Genomic DNA, 15517 nt, shown 5'->3' with positions numbered 1-15517 from the left:
GGTATAATGAAATTATAGTAATAATAATGAAAAAATATGTTAGAAGTAAACTAGGGTAGACAACAGTATATGTGGTACAAGCAAAGAGAGACAATCAAAGGATTTTAAGGCAGGGAATAATAACATGTTATTGTGATAGAGGGATAAAGCCCTGTTGGTGGACTCTTAAACTTGGTAGTAGGTTATCAGGGTCTTGGCCTAATCAGTGGAAAAGGAATTGGAAGGAAAAATGACAGACACAGTACATTTAACAAAAGAAGAAACAACTAGTCTTTCAGATATAGCACTAAGAGAGGGGAGAAATAAGAAATATTGACAGTAATTTAAGGTGCTAGCTATTTTAGAGAGATCATGGAACTGTGGCTTGATAATAAGTAAGGAAAACAATTTAAGAAAATTGAATGGTCTTGTACAACTTGACAACTGAGCAGGACATTGTTCTAGAATGTACTTCTCAGACAAAGCAGCTGACATGCAAATGGTGGGAAATTCCTCCTGGCTTATTGCATCCCACAGCTGAGGTGATGTGACAATATGGTAATATTTTTCCAAATAAGAAAAGTATTAGAAAACTGTTAGTAGTCACATTTCATGCTTATTTTTTTTAATATTTTTATTAGCATATATAAGTTGTACAGGGGAGATTCATTGTGAAATTTACATATGTGCTTACCAGGTACCTTGGTTAGATTTACCCTCTCCATCATTCTCCCTCATCCCACTTTCCCCCTTCTTAGTACAATTTCAACAGTTTTTATTATTCTATTTTTATGCATGAATACAAAGTACATCTGCCATAGTTTCCCTCCTTCACCCTCTCCGTTTACCCTCCCCCTCCCACTGGTACCACCAGAACATGCTTTACCTTCCTGTCTTTCATTTTTTATGTGTACATTAATTGTTAAGTGGGGTTTTGCCATGGCATTTCATACCTGTATATATCACACTTTAATCAGATTATACCCCTCTATTCCTCTCTATTGCCCTGCTCACTACTTAATATTTCACTGTTATCATGGTTAAACCATATTTATACTGTCTTTCATTACCACAAGAGATAAAAGGAAGCTTGATATTCTTCCATTCAAAATGGCAACACTAAATTCCTTTCCCAAACCTGTAGGAAGTATCAGATAGTGAACAAACATAGCACCTAGTAGGCAGTATTAGGTTTTCCTAGTTAATTAGTCAGATATCGTACAGTTAAAAAAAAAACAACAGGGAACTAAAAAACCTTGTAGGAGTCTCCAAAAACTGACCTGTTTCAATCTGGTTTTTATTACTTATTTATTTATTTTGATGGTACTGGGATTTGACCTTGGGGCTTTGCAGCACTTGCTAGGCAGGTGTTCTAACATTTGAGCCATATCCCCAGTCCTCAAGTAATTTTTAAATTTAACATACATTTTATACTATTATTTGTCTAACTTATTAGAACTTAGCTATGATATAAGCTACAGAAATGAAGACAGTTTCTCTTATGATGTCTATATTTAGCTGTTAGGTGAGTTGTATTAAATGGATAGGACATCCCAAAACTTTAGAGAAATATCTCACCTAGATGTAATATTGAGCAATGTTTATATAAAAATAGCTGGATACCATAAAATGGTCAGTTGGCCCTCTGAAATAAAGTGATGCTTGAAAAGCTGTGAGAAAATAAGTTTTAGACTGTTTAACTTGCAGAGTGGCTTCAGTTTTAGGGAACACTATTATTAAACAAGTTGTTGACTCTCCACTTATAACCACAGTCAATAATAATCTTGTTCTTAAAATATATCACATGGAGCCCTCATGTCACTAGCACCAAATAAAACTAGGTTTAACCCCTTCTCAGTCAACCTGTATAAATCAGTTTTCTCAGTTGAGAGAGAAGATAAAGGAGGAGGAACTATTTTTACCAAATTGCAATTCAAGTGAAACTCCAAACAAAACCCATTTATTTTCATAGTTTGGTCAAGATTGAATAACTCAGTGAAAATTGGACATTCTTACAACAAGGAGATACAGTCTTCATCTTTTCTGCTTCGTCACCTCAGGTTTCTCCACTGAACTTCTTTTACTTTTAATCTCTAGTTTCAATAATCAATCCCTTTGCAAGCAAAACCCCACTAGTTTAACAGTTTACAGAATTATGATTCATTATCAGAACATTGTATTTCTTGTTATCCTCAAATTTTTCTTTTGTGGCTATTGGGTAATACATCACTTCCACCATACAGTTTGACTCTTTTCTGAGTGTTGACAATTGATGTTTATTATTCTATTACTCCTTGTTCCTGGCCTAGTTTCCAGATATCCTAAATTAACTCACATACTTGCTTTATACTTATATAAACAAATTCTACAGACTGGTCTTTACTGAATGGAGAAATAAACCAATTATCTGTCTCTTTGTTTTAGTTTTTTTGTTTGTTTGTTTGTTTTGTGATACTGCATTTGAACTCAGGGCCTACACCTTGAGCCACTATACCAGCCCTTTTCTGTGATGGCTTTTTTTGAGATGGGGTCTCACGAGCTATTTGCTTGGGCTGGCTTTGAACCTTGATACTTATGATCTGTGCCTCCTGAGTAGCCAGGATTACAGGCATGAACCACCAGCGCCTGGCAATTATATGTCTCTTAATCAATTGATAATCAGAAATGTACTTTAAAAAATATAAAAAGGAGCTTTCTCATTTGTCAGTATTGGAAAGTAGGGAGAAAGACATCATCATATTTCTCAAAGTTATCAGTCCTCTTGGCCTTTATCTAATTTTCTTTTATCAGTGTTGTTCTTTGTACATGCAAAATTCAGAAGTATAAAAATATCACTGAACATTGAGCAATTTTCCATTTTGACCATTCCGCCACACATACTTTTGCACTATATTTAATTTGTCACACCAAATATCTTTCCACAAAGGCAAGTCTATTTTCTGTGGCATAATTGCTTCCAAGTTTTAATGCTATAAGTAAGAATTAGTGCAAAATTATAAAGTCCCATTTTTATTGTCATTAGAAATATTTTATTTTTTTTATAGAAGAAATGACATGAATACCATCTAAGCTGAAACATCATGAAGAAGCTGTAACAGATTATATAAAAACATGTCCAGTATGACAAAACTTAAGATGGTACTGTTTGAGTAGGTGATCAGGCTATGCCACAGGATTGAATACCACGTGAAGGCAGCCAAAGCTACAAGGCACACAGGACCATCCAGGGGAATGACTAGGAAGTGCTTCAAGGTTGAAGAGAAAAAACACGCCTACTAGGCCCAGTGGTCAAGTGTCTACTTAGAGCAAGAGGACAGAGAGAATGAGTAAACAAAATTCAACTCCATACAATGAGTTGATCTCCCAGAGTTAGGAATCCATGTAGACAGCATGGGTGCATGCACCCTACTCTTGCCCCATGGGGTCTGAAATATGATGCCAGAGGGGGCTGTGCCCTCAAATCACTGATGCATGCATGGCTAAGTCTTTTCGAAAAAAGCTTATGCATTCCAGTTACAAAGGGAACAGGGATATGCTATCTGTGCTCTGAGCTCATTGAATGCATTGGAGGTTGTGGGCCTTCCAGCACATCTTGCACCAAACACAAGATTTTTCTTGGAAAGATGGGAGGCATTGAGCTATGCATAGACCTTTCCCTTAGATATAGGAACTATTTTTCTTAAAACACTATAAATGAGCACTGTAATTAGTTAAAATATTTGTATTTCATAAACAATTCAGAGATTAAAAGTACCTTCACTTATATAATCACAGTTAATCTTCTCAGCAACCCACAGGGTGGGCAGACCATGTGCTATTATCCTCATTTTAAAATGATGAATAAACTGTAATTCAAAGAGATTTGAGAATCTACCAGAAAGACTATTGTAAATGAGTGGTTGGGTTACTTAATATAATGATTCTGGTCAGTTTGACATGCATTTAAATTCTTTTTCAACTATCATATATTACTTAAGATTAAAAGACTGGAAATAAAACTGCTTTTTTGCTATCCTTGTGAAAAGGCTAATTAATCCTCAATTGCAACTACAAATGTAAAACTACATTTATAGTTCTTTGCATTTATATCAAAACCTTTTATAAAAATTATTTTATAAACGGAGCTCTATTTTTTATATTCCATTTATAGTACATATTGATGAGAATTGAGCCTTAATTATAAGCTTCAGTTACTTTAACATAATTTGTAGAGAAAAGGAGTTAACTTTAAATACAAATGGCTATGAATATGGGTATGCACATTAAAAATCCCTAAGGAAAGGGGACACATACTATGTCTTTATAGACCAGCAAGTATAGATTTACCCACCTCATCACTTACCACTTAATATGGTATTTTAATACCCATATCCTGAACTGAAAAATATCAATTTTGACCAGTTTCTCAACAAATATTTATGGTGTGCCTACTAGGTGCAAAACTCTGTTCACTAGAACAGGGACATAGAGACAATCAAGTACGGATCTCACTTTCAAAGAGCTTTTAGTATATTAGGAAAGGTGAGACTGTAATTATATTACAGTGAAAAGATAGGTACTATAAAACCTCTGTAGAAAATTGGCAGTGGGGGCTCAGAAAAAGGGCAAGAACTTTTGATTAGAAAAATCTAGGAAAACTTCCTGTATTAGATAACTTTGATAAAAGTCTTTGAGAATGAAGGAGATGTTATCATATTGAAAGGTGTGGAAATAGTTCACATACCAAATGAATAAAAATAATGAGTAATGTCAGAACATGTAGAATAGCCTAAAGAAGGAGAAGAGGATTAGGAGAAGATAAATTTGAGGCAGGAGGACAGAATTAGTTCCTAGAAGAGCTTGAAGAACAAACAAGTTTGGATTTAGGTCCCTTAAGGTGGCTAACCATCCTGAGCTCTATTAATAGCAAAGACCTTGCAAATCTTATGTTCTATGACTTTCATTGATAAAACTTATCTTATTTTATCTTATATAATTTATCTTATAATTTCAAGTCCCTATCTATCTAGATGTGAAATATTTGATGCAATTGAGGGGAGGAGATAAGGAAAGGGTGCAGGAGGCTGAAGGTAGTGGAAATATTATGTACTCATGTATGAAAATGGAAAAATGAGACCTGTTGAAACTATTCCAGGAATGGGAGCTTCCAGTCCTGGAATATGATGGAGAATGTTGAAGGGAGAAATTCAACTATAATATTGTAAGGACTTTTGCAAATGTCACAATGTCCCCTCAGTATAACAAAAATATAATGAAAAAAAAGGAATTTTTTTTAAAAAGGTAGTACTATCTATTAAGAATATAAAGAAATAAATTTATTAACACATTGTCTCAAAGAAACCTCATGTTTTGCTTCATATAAATGAAATGATAGAAAAATTATTGAAAAGACCTCCACAATGCATACAATGAATGTATGCATGCCAATATGTATGCATGCTACTTCTAATGAAATAACAGAAGAACTGATTACTAAGACGTGCTACGTGCCACATGCTGGGCAAGGCTTGGGTTTATAAGCACTGTAAGCCACATGTTCTATTATTTGGGAATGATACTTTATAGAAGATGAAATGTAGAATCAGAAATGTCCAAGGCCACACAGCAAATATGTTTTAGATATGGGAGGAAACCCAGGTCAGTCAAGCTACAAAACTAGTGTCACAACCAGACAATGTGATACATGCTTATAATACCAGCACCAGAGGTCAGAGACAGGAGCATCACGGGGTTGAGGACAGTTTGGTCTCCATAAGGAGATCCTGTCTCAAGAAAAAGAAAAACAACAATGACAAAAAAAATCACTTCTTTCTATTACCCTAAACACCAAACTAGCATCTATAAGCTTGATGCTGGTTTCTGAAGATATTAATATATTTGATTTTTCGAGGTACCAGGTTAAAAAATAAGTGAATTACTTTCTATTTTTTTCTATCTAGTTACAGAAATAGATGATGTTCATAAAGAAAAGTGGCAAGCCCCATGGATAGTACAGCAAATACAAAGCAGAATCACTAATTTTGTGGGAAGCCATTCTACCACTGGCACCGACGCAGATGTTGAAAAATTCTAAGCCACTATGAAGATAAGAAGTTCTGGTAAATCCTGTCACATACAACCTGGAAGGTAATGCAGTATACCCATAATTTAATTTCCTATATTATAAATAATAATAAAAACAAACCTACTGGTGCAGAACCTCAAGTACAATTCCAAGAAACCGGGTGGGAAGATAATTGGATAATCAGAGAGATAACACTGATCACAAGCCCCCTTGGCAAAAGATAATCCTTGCAGAACTGAATTTGATGATGGTATTTCTAGAGATCATGAAGGTGAGGGAAGCTTTATATGGTTCTGGGTAAGCTCACCCTCTTCATCATTAGGCATTAGCTTCTCTAAGTCAGTACGAGTGAGTCCTAAGTCCATTAGAGATATCCCTGTGGTCAAACAAATGAGAACCAAAATTAATAATACAGGTAACAACCTACATGTGATGGTATTGTGTTGGGTCCACTATGCCCTGTCATAAATTTGCTTAATTTCAAGTGCATAGAGTACTCGTGGTTCTTATGGAATCCATGTGTTTGGAATGATTATTAGGTTATTTACATTTGGGTCAATATTATCTAATATTTTAATTAGTGATAACTACACTGAAGTTTAGATTGCATTGGAGTATTAAATGTCAATAATAACCATATTTACTTGAACTCTTACAATTATTTGACTAAGATAATGAAAGGTAGATCAGGGCCTTAGACAAAATGCCCAATAAATATCTAATCATTAATTTTGAGCTACAAATAAGTGTTTATATCCTTTACATAACCAGAATTATTTGGATAGAGTAGATCTCAAAGCTGATTTTTACTAAGATGAATTCCCCAGTAATTAATCACAGTGGATTTGATATTATGTAGATTATCATGTTTCTACATACTCAAAGCAAATGGACATGCAAGATATTTAATCAAGCTATGATGACTTTAATATTTCTAACTCGTAGCTAATGAAGCAACATTTTAATAAGGTGTGGCATTATACAAATAAATTGCTTAATTCTAAAATCTCAATTCCTATTATTCAATGATCTTAGAATTTTGGGCTATGTTGACAAAAGAGAATGGTTTAGACTTGTCTTTGAGAGTTGGTTTCAGGTGATCCACAAAGAGTTATGAGAAAAAACGCCTGATGTTTTAATTCTGGGTTATTTAAAGCAAATCAGTCTAGAAATATATTGTAGGAAGAAGATACACACTACACCAATGAAATGCACAAGTAAACAAAAGCACCTATTCCATAACCAGCATTTATTTTCTGAGACTGAGAGTGTCATATTGTAGGGTATATGTGGGGCAGTCAATGGGAGAACTGAATTAGAGCCACTACTACTTTTCAGGAAATATGATGACATGACACATACTCTCCTCTCAAATTATAGAATAATTATTTTGTATTGAAACTGATGGGGGCATATGGTAAAGTATTGGACTACAAGAATTAACATTTTAATTGGCATTGATATTCTTTTTCATAAAGAAATAAACTCAATAAGCAAATATCTATATGAGAAGGTCACTTAGAGTTGGGACTCTCACTATGCACTAAGGTAAACTGGAAAAAACTACTACAAATCAGGTCTCACTCCAGTACAGGACACATTTAACTGTATTTTCAGATGATAACATGGGAAGACCAAGACAACCCTAATGGTATACTTACTGAAGCTATTGTGAGGTTCCCCACATAATTGTGCACCTCCTTTCTGTTGTCATAAAACACTTGAGGTGTGTATTTATACATACCATACATTTTAACAAGTAGTTGACAAAGAGCTCCAGAAGAATACTATGTCTTGTTTTTACCAACTAGTAAAATAAACAGTAAATTATTTGTGGAATAAATGCATTCTGGAGAACATTCCTGGCTTTATACAACTGGAATAATTCTTTCAAAATAGGTAGACATTAAGACTCTTTTAAGGTGGCTCTAGGAACTGAGTTTATAACTTGCTTAATTAATCAACACAATATTAAAAATAATTTTGTTATTTTTTGCAACCAAAACTTCAAAAATATATAGGCTTTGGTTGTGGCTCAGTGGTAGACCATTTGCTTAGCATGTGTGAGGTGCTTGGTTTGATGGCCAACACTACCACTACCACAACAGCCAAAAACAATAACAACAAAAACACCCATCAAAACTTCTATCTTGAGTAGTGGTGCTGATCTTACCAAACCTGTCATTTTAATTAACTCCTTGTGTATCAGGGAGTATATGTCTTTCTGGACAAGAAATATATACCAGATATATTTACTTGTGTATTTCATCAAAACTATGCCAGCTTCATTGTTAATAAACTGAATTCTAAGACTTTCAGTGAAGTATCTTCCAAGAAAAGAAAACATTTCTAACACTCAATTATACATTATTGCCCATTGCCATGTTTTTAAACATTAGTAAAGAATTATACCATGGATTTTGAGTTCATTAAAAGAAATTAGCAGATTGACAAGTTATATGAATTTTACAAAGTTTCTAGGCTAATTATTAATGTGTGAAGATGCAGGCTAAGAAGATGGACTAGTTCTTCTTTTCTTGTCTGAATATTTTCCTACATTTTTTTAGACAACTTGGATACATTTCATCCCCAGGATAAAATAAGGAGACAAGTATTTCCCTGTATGTTGAGAATATGAGGTTACCAATCTCAGAACCAAAAGTGGACCAGAAAAAACAACTAATTTATTTCGTTCTCAATTTTCCTAACAAAGTTTACTATGTAAACTATCTTTATCTATCTTCAGTCCAAAAAGGAGAAAAGGAAAGAGGTCAAAAAGCCTGTTGCTGTTGAAGATATAAGGAGGAGGTCAAGTATGAAACAGAACAAAGTACTTTGCTCAGCAGAATCATATTTGGGAAGCACCAGTTTAGTAGCATGTGCATATGATGACTCAGTATCAATTCCAAAAAGAAAAAACCTCCAAATTCAAATTCAAATGGTCAATGCAACTATTTAGCAGTTCACTTCAATCAGTAATAGTGGAGGAACAAAGTGACTCCTCCTGTTGACTCAATATGAGGCTGTGTTGTAAAACTAGAGAATCCAGAGGAGCAACAATAAAATGGTGTGTGCCTCTTGCTGAGCTCTGCAGTGGGTACCTCAGGGGGGTTTCAATCAAATGCTTGCTTGTTCCCACATTGAACTAGGTTGAAGTCTATTTTTTTAAAAAAGATTCTAGCTCTCCTTTTAGGATGGTTATGACCAATCTCTAGTGAAAAGATGCTGTAATAGTGTGTGTGGATATGGGGGATCTCAGATTCCAAAGCTTTCATAAACTAAAATTAACCAGGTCAACTACACTTCATGAAGTTTAAGTCTATTATCTATGTGGAATACAGATTACCTTATTCTTAGAAAATGGTAACCTTCCATTGATATCAGTGACCCAACATACAGAAAAATAACTATGAGAGATGCTCATAAGGATAGAAAGGTCCTCCAGTCCTCAGAAAAAATCATTCTTGATTCAAGACTGATGACCTACATTACCTTAACACTCTATAGTAATTGGCACATAGTAAGCATTAAATATTTTTTGATTTAAATAAAAATTAAAATATTTTATTAGGATCATTAATTTCATGTTTTACAAAGGCCTATATTGATGTCCCCAGATTAAAAAGTATTTTATATTTTTGTAAGTCTATTATTGAAAACATTAACTTAACTTGCTCAATATTTTTAGCCTATGTAATTACACAGCAGAAAAGAATTAACTAGATTTTGATAATGAACCTGGCTCTGCCATTCAGTCACAACATGGCCTTGAATTATTGTCTGATATGCTCTGTCTTACTTTCATCATCTCTATGTGGGATAAAATGCAACCTCAATGTTTATTTGATATGGCTTTTGGGGGGAGGGGCGGTACTGGACTCAGGGTTTCATGCTTGCTAGGTAGGCATTCTACCACTTGAGCTACTCCACCAGCTCCTTAATGTTTATTTGAAAGGGTAAGATTGGAGGACTGCTTCCTTCATGCTTCTTATACCACTGGCAACCAGTGACTGTCTCCTTTCTTTCTGGTGACTGATATTAAGGCAATGTCTCTTTCTCAACCCCAGAACCAGTATGAGTATGTTTCTTTTTCCAATCAACTGTGAATTATACAGCTGAACAAGTTTCTTTTAAAAACTCTCAACTATTAGAGAGTTTAAGGAACTCAATTGGTATAGAAGTAAATACAATTTTTTTTTACTTCTATATGGTTTCTGACATTCTAGTTCTATTTTAAAACCTTTCTTGCTTATATTTTAGTTCAAGATACACACAACTTAACTAATGAATAATTTGCAGTCAGTGGTGAACATCTTATTCATCAATAAATGCTATGCAGCAAAAATTCACCCTTTTTCACATCCTCAGCACATCCTGGTTTTCTGAAGGGCAATAGAAGCATTCTCTCTCTCTCCATCCTCCACCTTGCCCCATCTATTGCTTAATGACTTGATATTCCTTAGATTTTGAAAACTTTATGACTAGGAACCACAAGGTGAAAAGTCCCTCACTGGCTTACATGAGTGGGCTGGAGGTCTTCCTCTTATACTCTATCAATAGTTGACTTTTCCATCTCATTGTGACCCCATAGTTCCCCTTTCCACACATCCTTAAGTCAGAGAATGTGAAACTAAGCTCCCTCCATGATTCTGGAAGCTTGAGCAATCTCATGAGAGACTGCAGATGAGCAAAGGAAATATCCAGCCAGCTGCAACTCTATTACAAATTCAGCAACCAAGCCTCAAGTACTAATAAATTATCCTGGTAGCAATTATCTTCAGCAATGCTCAAAGTACCAAACTTGTGTCAAATTCTGATGTCTCTTCTCCCATAATCACTTGTATTTTCACTCTCTGCTTTTTACTGCCAAAGGTTCAACTCATTCTTTAGTCACGTTTAAGTCTTTCACATATACACAAATATTCATTTTCTTGAAACCAATTTCACTAAAGCCAACAATGACCCAATAGTTGAAAAAACTTATAATGATCTTCCTTTTCTTATTTTACCTGACTTGTTCTTGAAATTAGAATAGCTTGTCATTTTCATCTTTCAAAAAGTACCTTCATTTTCCCTCTGTCTCCACAACACTAGTACATTCTTATTTCTACAGTGGTTCCTTCTCATTCTTTTTAACTGATTTGTTTTGTCTTATAGTTCCTTTAGTGATGGGCTTACCAGGATTCAAATTCTCACTCTGCACAATACCCTTTGGCCACTGCCTGCTTCTTAACCATCCTATACTGATGACTCCAAGACTCCATCATTGATCACTGCCCTTCCCAAACAGAGTTCCAGAACAGTACATGTAGACACATATTAAAAAGATTACTCAGTGTGCCAAAGACAGCTCACTTCTAATACTCCTTGAAATAAGCTCATCTAACTTCCAACTATATGTGCTGCCATAGTAATTGACAACAAAATTGTGCTAGTAATCTTTGTATCCTATACTTAATATTTACATTAAAAACTGGCATATGGTAGGTTCTCAGAAACTATCCTGTGGATAATCAGGGAGAAAGTGGGGGATCTGGGATCCTTTGCAGGGGATGGAAGGAGAAGTAGCATTGCTTCCTGCACACCTGTCAGGTGTGCCCATGCACCACCCACCTGCCTTTGCTTCCAGCCTCGGATCCTGGAAGCCCAGATTTTGCTTCCCTCACCTGAGGTCTCACACTGGGAACTGTCAATACCATCCAGGCAGCTAAATTATCTTAGAGGCAGGTCCCTGTTACTGTCACCCAGTAAGAAACAACTCTGGAATTGGCGACTACAGCAAGGAAGCAGAAAGTGTGCTTCCTAAAGTAAACTCTTGGAGAGACACTCGAGGTACACCTGGCAGGAAAAACCACCAAGAAGAGGCAAAACTCTGACACCTCCACAACCCCATCCTGTGCATAGGATCCCCAATCCACATTAAATGGAGAAACCAGGAGGGCTCCTGCACCACCAGATGCCAGCTCCTAACTTGCTTGGGAGACCAGCAGCTCACTGTTGATTAGTACACTATCTCTCCCTGTTTATTTCTTCAGCTCTGTTTTTTTTCCCTTTTTCTTTACCTTCATTGCTTTCTCTCTCCTCTCACCCTTCCATTCTAGATATCACCATCATTACTACTATAAGCTAGACAAAACTGAATTACACACAGTACAGGGACAGTAACAGTAGCAAGGGCAATGATGGGAAGACAGAAAAAAGAGGGAAACCATTTTACCCTCAATAATAAATTAGTACAGAAACCAGAAGGAAATGAAGAAAACAGAGGCCCAGATCTAGACTGGGCATAAACTATGTCAAAGAACCCAATGAAGCCCACAAGAACAATCTAAAAGAAGAAATCCTGCAAGTAATCAATAAGAATTTTATAGGGATGATACTGGATATGGTCAACCAAAATGTGCAGGAGACACTCAAGAAATTCAAAGACAACAAAAATGGAGAATTTGAGAAAGCACAAGAACAAATAAAAGAACCTATAGAAGCACTGTATAAACACCAAAGTGAAACAAAGAACACGATAAATAAAGAAATAAATGAACTCAGGATGAAAACAGACAATATTAAAGAGAAAGAGACTCAGGATATGGAAAACCACAGGAAAAAGAAATGCAAAAAAAATGGAAGGCCAATCCAGCAGACTAGAACAAGCAGAAGACAGAAGCTCAGAACTCAAAGATGAAATGGTAATTAAAGGAAAAACCAAAGAACTATTAAACAACTCAAAACCTGTGAAAAGAAAATGCAAGAACTTAGTGACTCCATCAAAAGACCAAACCTGAGAATCACAGGCACTGAAGAAGGAGAAGAGGTGCAAGCAAAAGGAATGTGTAATATATTCAACAAAATAATTACAGAACATTTCCCAAATCAGAAGAAAACTATGTCCATACAGGTACAGGAAGCCACCAGAACACCAAACAGACCTGACCAAAATAGAACTACCCCACATCATATTATCATTAAAACAACAAGTACAGAGACTAAAGAAAGAATAGTGGAGGCTGAAAGAGAGAAAAAACAAATAACATACAAAGGTAAATCCATCACAGCAGATGTCTCAACAGAAACATTAAAAGCAGAAGAGCCTGGGGTGAGGTCGTCCGGGCACTGAATGAAAATAACTTCAACCCTAGGATACTCTACCCAGCAAAACTATCATTCAAAATAGATGGAGCAATGAAAGTCTTCCATGATAAGCAGAAACTAAAACAATAAATGACCACAAAGCCAACACTGCAAAAGATTCTTTGAGGGATTCTGTACACAGAAAGTGAAACCCAACATAACCATGAAAGGACAGGCAATACTTAATGTTAACGGACTTAACACCCCCATCAAAAGGCACCCTTTGATGAAATGGATTAAAAAGGAAGATCCAATAATTTGTTGCTTATAGAAGACCCATCTCATTGATAAAAATAAACATAGGCTTAGGATAAAAGATTGGAAGAAGATTTACCAAGCCATTGGCCCTTGAAAACAGGCAGGAGTAGCAATACTTATTTCGGACAAGGTAGACTATAAACCTACATTGATCAAATGAGATAAAGAAGGACATTCCATAGTAATAAAAGGGGAAATAGACCAAAAGGAAATAACAATTATCAACCTATATGGACCCAATGTCAACACACCAAATTTCATCAAACATACTCTGAAGGACCTAAAAGCACATATTAACTCCAACACAGTGGTAGTGGAGACTTTAACACCCCATTATAATCAATAGATAGGTCATCCAAACAAAAAACCAATAAAGAATTCTTAGATCTAAAACATACCATAGATCAAATGGACCTAGTTGATGTCTACAGAATACTTCATCAAACTTCTACACAATATACGTTTTTCTCAGTAGCCCATGGAACCATCTCCAAAATAGATCATAGCCTAGGGCACAAAGCAAGCCTCAGCAAATATAAGAAAATAGAAATTATACCATGCATTCTATCTGATCACAATGCATTAAAACTAGAACTCAACAACAAAAATAAAGACAAAAAACATGCAAACAGCTAGAAACTGAACAACTCATAGCTTAATGAACAATGGGTCATTGATGAAATAAAAGAGGAAATTAAAAGGTTCCCTGAAGTCAATGAAACCTACTGGAACCTACGGGACACAGCAAAGGCAGTCCAGAGAGGAAAGTTTACAGCCATGAGTGCATATATTAAAAAGACTGAAAGACCCAAACCAATGACCTAATGATAAATCTCAAACTCCTAGAAAAACAAGAACAAGAAAATCCTAAAACAAATAGGAGAGAAATAATAAAAATAAGAGCTGAAATCAATGAAATAGAAACCAAAAAAACCATGCAAAGAATTAATGAAACAAAAAGATGGTTCTTTGAAAAAATAAACAAGATCGACAGACCCTTGGCAAACCTGACTAAAATGAAGAGAGAAAAAACCCAAATTAGTAAAATCAGGAATGCAAAAGGGGAGATAACAACAATTATGGAAGTCCAAGAAATCAGAGACTACTTTGAGAACCTATATTCAAATAAAATTGAAAATCCTGAAGAAATGGACAGATTTCTAGATACATATGACCATCCAAAATTGAACCAAGAGGACATTAATCACCTGAATAGACCTATAACACAAAATGAAATTTAAGCAGTAATCAAGAGTCTCCCTGAAAAGAAAAGTCCAGGACCTAATGGATTCTCTGCAGAATTCTATCAGACCTTTAAAGAAGAACTAATACCAACCCTCCTTAAACTGTTTCACAAATAGAAAGGGAAGGAAAACTGCCTAACACATTTTATGAAGCCAATATTACACTTATCCCAAAATTAGGAAAATATACCTCCAAAAAGGAGCATTATAGGCCAATCTCCTTAATGAACATTGATGCAAAAATCCTCAATAAAATAATGGCAAGCCGAATCCAACAACACATCAAAAAGATCATTCACCACAACCAAGTAGGCTTCATCCCAGGAATGCAGGGGTGGTTCAACATACGAAAATCAATAAATGTAATAAACCACATTAACAGAAGCAAAGACAAAAACCACTTGATCATCTCAATAGATGCAAAAAAAAGCCTTCGGCAAGATCCAACACCATTTCATGATAAAAGCTCTAAGAAAACTTGGAATAGAAGGAAAGTACCTCAACATTATAAAAGCTATATATGACAAACCTACAGCTAGCATTATACTTAACGGAGAAAAATTAAAACCATTCCCTCTAAAATCAGGAACCAGACAAGGATGCCCACTATCTCCACTCCTATTCAACATAGTACTGAATTCCTAGCCAGAGCAATTAGGCCAAGAAGAAGGAATAAAAGGAATACGAATAGGTAAAGAAACTGTCAAATATCACTATTTGCAGACGACATGATCCCATACCTTAAAGACCCAAAAAACTCTACTCAGAAGCTTCTAGACATCATCAATAGCTATAGCAATGTAGCAGGATATAAAATCAACATAGAAAAATCATTAGCATTTCT

Source organism: Castor canadensis, chromosome 4 (assembly GCF_047511655.1).
Source record: "Castor canadensis chromosome 4, mCasCan1.hap1v2, whole genome shotgun sequence".
In the NCBI taxonomy this organism is placed as follows: Eukaryota; Metazoa; Chordata; class Mammalia; order Rodentia; family Castoridae; genus Castor; species Castor canadensis.
Note: the sequence above shows the minus strand (reverse complement) of the source record.